Source organism: Ascaphus truei, chromosome 5 (assembly GCF_040206685.1).
Source record: "Ascaphus truei isolate aAscTru1 chromosome 5, aAscTru1.hap1, whole genome shotgun sequence".
NCBI classification, from domain to species: domain Eukaryota; kingdom Metazoa; phylum Chordata; class Amphibia; order Anura; family Ascaphidae; genus Ascaphus; species Ascaphus truei.
Window position 1 is genome coordinate 2,224,913 of NC_134487.1, and position 7,278 is coordinate 2,232,190.

The 7,278-nt window shown below is 53.0% G+C and overlaps 1 protein-coding gene and 1 long non-coding RNA gene across 3 annotated transcripts in view; one reads left to right on the plus strand and one right to left on the minus strand.

Moving 5' to 3' along the window:
- Positions 1–7,278, plus strand: part of MAPK8IP2 (mitogen-activated protein kinase 8 interacting protein 2) — a 174,757-nt gene that overhangs the window by 79,713 nt on the left and 87,766 nt on the right. The gene's annotated exons all lie outside the window — the stretch shown is intronic.
- LOC142494784 (uncharacterized) overlaps positions 1–7,278 on the minus strand; it is a 130,015-nt gene that overhangs the window by 24,011 nt on the left and 98,726 nt on the right. The gene's annotated exons all lie outside the window — the stretch shown is intronic.

Genomic DNA, 7,278 nt, shown 5'->3' on the forward strand with positions numbered 1-7,278 from the left:
AGGCCGGAAAAACAAATCGCCAGGATTTTAAAATTGCCATTTTGGGCAGCGTCGCTATCACGGTGTGCAGCAGAAAGCCCCGAATACCTGTGATGACATTTGCAGAAATGGCGAGTAGCCGGCGATGAGCTGATCTGCCCTCTACCATTGTAATAATAGTGTAGATGAGCAGGGGGTCTCCGGAGCAGAACTGCATTGGTTTCAGGTCCGGGGATCCCCTGCTTCCCGAGATACAGGCCCCGTTATGGGGTGCCGGTATCCCCTATGCTTTGGATTCCTACGGTCACGTGACGCAGGACATTTAAATGTATAGGAGATACCGGAACCCCATAACGGGGCCTGTATGTCTGGAAGCAGGGGGTCCCCGGACCTCAAATGAACGCGGCTCTGCTCCGGAGACCCCCTGCTCATCTACACTAGTATTAAAACACAAATTTAAAATTCATTACAATAGCGACTATCTGCAATTGTAATGAAGCTGCTTTATTGTAATTTTTATTAATAGTGTGTGGGAGCAGGGGGTCTCCTGAGCTGAACCGCTTTGATTTCAGTCTCGGGGACCCCCTGCTTCCCGAGTTACAGGCCCTGTAGTTGCTGTCCCTGTGTGTTATATCATGACGTGTTACCCTGCTGTGACATACAGGTGCAGTCTGTGTGTGTTATATCCTGACGTGTTACCCTGCTGTGAGATACAGGTGCAGTCTGTGTGTGTTATATCATGACGTGTTACCCTGCTGTGACATACAGGTGCAGTCTGTGTGTGTTATATCCTGACGTGTTACCCTGTTGTGACATACAGGTGCAGTCTGTGTGTGTTATATCATGACGTGTTACCCTACTGTGAGATACAGGTGCAGTCTGTGTGTGTTATATCATGACGTGTTACCCTGCTGTAAGATACAGGTGCTGTCCCTGTGTGTTATATCCTGACGTGTTACCCTGCTGTGACATACAGGTGCAGTCTGTGTGTGTTATATCATGACGTGTTACCCTGCTGTGACATACAGATGCAGTCTGTGTGTGTTATATCCTGACGTGTTACCCTGCTGTGAGATACAGGTGCAGTCTGTGTGTGTTATATCATGACGTGTTACCCTGCTGTGACATACAGGTGCAGTCTGTGTGTGTTATATCATGACGTGTTACCCTACTGTGAGATACAGGTGCAGTCTGTGTGTGTTATATCATGACGTGTTACCCTGCTGTAAGATACAGGTGCTGTCCCTGTGTGTTATATCCTGACGTGTTACCCTGCTGTGACATACAGGTGCAGTCTGTGTGTGTTATATCATGACGTGTTACCCTGCTGTGACATACAGGTGCAGTCTGTGTGTGTTATATCATGACGTGTTACCCTGCTGTGAGATACAGGTGCAGTCTGTGTGTGTTATATCCTGACGTGTTACCCTGCTGTGACATACAGGTGCAGTCTGTGTGTGTTATATCATGACGTGTTACCCTGCTGTGACATACAGGTGCAGTCTGTGTGTGTTATATCATGACGTGTTACCCTGCTGTGAGATACAGGTGCAGTCTGTGTGTGTTATATCATGACGTGTTACCCTGCTGTGACATACAGATGCAGTCTGTGTGTGTTATATCATGACGTGTTACCCTGCTGTGACATACAGGTGCAGTCTGTGTGTGTTATATCATGACGTGTTACCCTGCTGTGAGATACAGGTGCAGTCTGTGTGTGTTATATCATGACGTGTTACCCTGCTGTGAGATACAGGTGCAGTCTGTGTGTGTTATATCATGACGTGTTACCCTCCTGTGACATACAGGTGCAGTCTGTGTGTGTTATATCATGACGTGTTACCCTGCTGTGAGATACAGGTGCAGTCTGTGTGTGTTATATCATGACGTGTTACCCTGCTGTGAGATACAGGTGCAGTCTGTGTGTGTTATATCATGACGTGTTACCCTGCTGTGAGATACAGGTGCAGTCTGTGTGTGTTATATCATGACGTGTTACCCTACTGTGAGATACAGGTGCCGTCTGGGCAGATTTTAAGTCCGAATCCGACGTGGATTAGCCTGAAAGAGGCATGTTCGCTTTCTGACTCGATACTTAGGATTTCCGCCTTGAAACCGGTTCAAATTCTTAAATATCTGAAGTTGGATTTGAGAGGCGGTGGTTTCGCTCACACTGCTAGAGCTGTTTTCCTGAATAACAGAGGTTGTTGGGTTCCCATCTGGTGGGGTCTGACACAATTTCAATCACTAGGTGCCTTAGGCTTGTCAACTAAATATAGTTCTTATGGAAATCCTTTTTAAGGAAGTGTGGGATGGGACTCATTTAAATATACTTTGCATATCTCCCAAGATACCTCAGTTGTGCTCTTTTTTCAACACCTGCCATCTCTCCTTAAGTTTTTTTGGAGGCAACATATATACATAGAAGTCCCTCTCCTCCTCCCATGAATGTAAATGCCTCTCGGAGGGCTGAGTCCCGATTAATGACACTCTCGCCCCTCTCTCCCCCTCCCATGAATGTAAATGCCTCTCGGAGGGCTGAGTCTCGTATAATGACCCTCTCGCCCCACTCTCTCCTCCCATGAATGTACCCGGAGGGCTGAGTCTCGTATAATGACCCTCTCTCTCCTCCCATGAATGTACTCGGAGGGCTGAGTCTCGTATAATGACCTCTCGCCCCTCTCTCTCCTCCCATGAATGTACTCGGAGGGCTGAGTCTCGTATAATGACCCTCTCGCCCCTCTCTCTCCTCCCATGAATGTACTCGGAGGGCTGAGTCCTGTATAATGACCCTCTCGCCCCTCTCTCTCCTCCCATGAATGTACTCGGAGGGCTGAGCCTCGTATAATGACCCTCTCGCCCCTCTCTCTCCTCCCATGAATGTACTCGGAGGGCTGAGTCTCGTATAATGACCCTCTCACCCCTCTCTCTCCTCCCATGAATGTACTCGGAGGGCTGAGTCTCGATTAATGACCCTCTCGCCCCTCTCTCTCCTCCCATGAATGTACTCGGAGGGCTGAGTCTCGTATAATGACCCTCTCGCCCCTCTCTCTCCTCCCATGAATGTACTCGGTGGGCTGAGTCCCGTATAATGACCCTCTCGCCCCTCTCTCTCCTCCCATGAATGTACTCGGAGGGCCGAGTCCCGTATAATGACACTCTCGCCCCTCTCTCTCCTCCCATGAATGTACTCGGAGGGCCGAGTCCCGTATAATGACCCTCTCCCCCCTCTCTCTCCTCCCATGAATGTACTCGGAGGGCTGAGTCCCGTATAATGACACTCTCGCACCTCTCTCTCCTCCCATGAATGTACTCGGAGGGCTGAGTCCCGTATAATGACACTCTCGCCCCTCTCTCTCCTCCCATGAATGTACTCGGAGGGCTGAGTCCCGTATAATGACCCTCTCGCCCCTCTCTCTCCTCCCATGAATGTACTCGGAGGGCTGAGTCTCGTATAATGACCTTCTCCCCCCTCTCTCTCCTCCCATGAATGTACTCGGAGGGCTGAGTCTCGTATAATGACCTCTCGCCCCTCTCTCTCCTCCCATGAATGTACTCGGAGGGCTGAGCCTCGTATAATGACCTCTCACCCCTCTCTCTCCTCCCATGAATGTACTCGGAGGGCTGACTCCCGTATAATGACACTCTCGCCCCTCTCTCTCCTCCCATGAATGTACTCGGAGGGCCGAGTCCCGTATAATGACCCTCTCGCCCCTCTCTCTCCTCCCATGAATGTACTCGGAGGGCTGAGTCCCGTATAATGACACTCTCCCCCCTCTCTCTCCTCCCATGAATGTACTCGGAGGGCCGAGTCCCGTATAATGACCTCTCACCCCTCTCTCTCCTCCCATGAATGTACTCGGAGGGCTGACTCCCGTATAATGACCCTCTCGCCCCTCTCTCTCCTCCCATGAATGTACTCGGAGGGCCGAGTCCCGTATAATGACCTTCTCCCCCCTCTCTCTCCTCCCATGAATGTACTCGGAGGGCTGAGTCTCGTATAATGACCCTCTCGCCCCTCTCTCTCGCCCCTCTCTCTCCTCCCATGAATGTACTCGGAGGGCTGAGTCCTGTATAATGACCCTTTCACCCCTCTCTCTCCTCCCATGAATGTACTCGGAGGGCTGACTCCCGTATAATGACCCTCTCACCCCTCTCTCTCCTCCCATGAATGTACTCGGAGGGCTGAGCCCCGTATAATGACCCTCTCACCCCTCTCTCTCCTCCCATGAATGTACTCGGAGGGCTGAGTCTCGTATAATGACCTCTCGCCACTCTCTCTCCTCCCATGAATGTACTCGGAGGGCTGACTCCCGTATAATGACACTCTCGCCCCTCTCTCTCCTCCCATGAATGTACTCGGAGGGCCGAGTCCCGTATAATGACCTTCTCCCCCCTCTCTCTCCTCCCATGAATGTACTCGGAGGGCTGAGTCTCGTATAATGACCCTCTCGCCCCTCTCTCTCGCCCCTCTCTCTCCTCCCATGAATGTACTCGGAGGGCTGAGTCCTGTATAATGACCCTTTCACCCCTCTCTCTCCTCCCATGAATGTACTCGGAGGGCTGACTCCCGTATAATGACCCTCTCACCCCTCTCTCTCCTCCCATGAATGTACTCGGAGGGCTGAGCCCCGTATAATGACCCTCTCACCCCTCTCTCTCCTCCCATGAATGTACTCGGAGGGCTGAGTCTCGTATAATGACCTCTCGCCACTCTCTCTCCTCCCATGAATGTACTCGGAGGGCTGAGTCTCGTATAATGACCTCTCCCCCCTCTCTCTCCTCCCATGAATGTACTCGGAGGGCTGAGTCTCGTATAATGACACTCTCGCCCCTCTCTCTCCTCCCATGAATGTACTCGGAGGGCCGAGTCCCGTATAATGACCCTCTCGCCCCTCTCTCTCCTCCCATGAATGTACTCGGAGGGCTGAGTCTCGTATAATGTCACTCTCCCCCCTCTCTCTCCTCCCATGAATGTACTCGGAGGGCCGAGTCCCGTATAATGACCCTCTCGCCCCTCTCTCTCCTCCCATGAATGTACTCGGAGGGCCGAGTCCCGTATAATGACCCTCTCGCCCCTCTCTCTCCTCCCATGAATGTACTCGGAGGGCTGAGTCCCGATTAATGACCTCTCCCCCCTCTCTCTCCTCCCATGAATGTACTCGGAGGGCTGAGTCCCGTATAATGACCTCTCGCCCCTCTCTCTCCTCCCATGAATGTACTCGGAGGGCTGAGTCCCGTATAATGACCCTCTCGCCCCTCCCATGAATGTACTCGGAGGGCTGAGCCTCGTATAATGACCTCTCGCCCCTCTCTCTCCTCCCATGAATGTACTCGGAGGGCTGAGCCCCGTATAATGACCCTCTCACCCCTCTCTCTCCTCCCATGAATGTACTCGGAGGGCTGAGTCTCGTATAATGACCCTCTCGCCCCTCTCTCTCCTCCCATGAATGTACTCGGAGGGCTGAGTCCCGATTAATGACCTCTCGCCCCTCTCTCTCCTCCCATGAATGTACTCGGAGGGCTGAGTCTCGTATAATGACCCTCTCGCCCCTCTCTCTCCTCCCATGAATGTACTCGGAGGGCTGAGTCCCGATTAATGACCTCTCGCCCCTCTCTCTCCTCCCATGAATGTACTCGGAGGGCCGAGTCCCGTATAATGACCCTCTCACCCCTCTCTCTCCTCCCATGAATGTACTCGGAGGGCTGAGTCCCGTATAATGACCTCTCGCCCCTCTCTCTCCTCCCATGAATGTACTCGGAGGGCTGAGTCCCGATTAATGACCCTCTCGCCCCTCTCTGTCCTCCCATGAATGTACTCGGAGGGCTGAGTCCCGATTAATGACCCTCTCACCCCTCTCTCTCCTCCCATGAATGTACTCGGAGGGCTGAGTCTCGTATAATGACCTCTCACCCCTCTCTCTCCTCCCATGAATGTACTCGGAGGGCTGACTCCCGTATAATGACCCTCTCACCCCTCTCGCCCCTCCCATGAATGTACTCGGAGGGCTGAGTCTCGTATAATGACCTCTCGCCCCTCTCTCTCCTCCCATGAATGTACTCGGAGGGCTGAGTCCCGTATAATGACCCTCTCGCCCCTCTCTCTCCTCCCATGAATGTACTCGGAGGGCTGAGTCCCGTATAATGACCTCTCGCCCCTCTCTCTCCTCCCATGAATGTACTCGGAGGGCTGACTCCCGTATAATGACCTCTCACCCCTCTCTCTCCTCCCATGAATGTACTCGGAGGGCTGAGTCCCGTATAATGACCTCTCGCTCCTCTCTCTCCTCCCATGAATGTACTCGGAGGGCTGAGTCCCGTATAATGACCTCTCGCCCCTCTCTCTCCTCCCATGAATGTACTCGGAGGGCTGAGTCCCGTATAATGACCTCTCGCCCCTCTCTCTCCTCCCATGAATGTACTCGGAGGGCTGAGTCCCGTATAATGACCCTCTCACCACTCTCTCTCCTCCCATGAATGTACTCGGAGGGCTGAGTCCCGTATAATGACCCTCTCGCCCCTCTCTCTCCTCCCATGAATGTACTCGGAGGGCTGAGTCCCGTATAATGACCCTCTCACCCCTCTCTCTCCTCCCATGAATGTACTCGGAGGGCTGAGTCTCGTATAATGACCTCTCACCCCTCTCTCTCCTCCCATGAATGTACTCGGAGGGCTGAGTCCCGTATAATGACCCTCTCACCCCTCTCGCCCCTCCCATGAATGTACTCGGAGGGCTGAGTCTCGTATAATGACCTCTCGCCCCTCTCTCTCCTCCCATGAATGTACTCGGAGGGCTGAGTCCCGTATAATGACCCTCTCGCCCCTCTCTCTCCTCCCATGAATGTACTCGGAGGGCTGAGTCCCGTATAATGACCCTCTCGCCCCTCTCTCTCCTCCCATGAATGTACTCGGAGGGCTGAGTCTCGTATAATGACCTCTCGCCCCTCTCTCTCCTCCCATGAATGTACTCGGAGGGCTGAGTCCCGTATAATGACCCTCTCGCCCCTCTCTCTCCTCCCATGAATGTACTCGGAGGGCTGAGTCCCGTATAATGACCCTCTCGCCCCTCTCTCTCCTCCCATGAATGTACTCGGAGGGCTGAGTCCCGTATAATGACCCTCTCGCCCCTCTCTCTCCTCCCATGAATGTACTCGGAGGGCTGAGTCCCGTATAATGACCTCTCGCCCCTCTCTCTCCTCCCATGAATGTACTCGGAGGGCTGAGTCTCGTATAATGACCTCTCACCCCTCTCTCTCCTCCCATGAATGTACTCGGAGGGCTGAGTCCCGTATAATGACA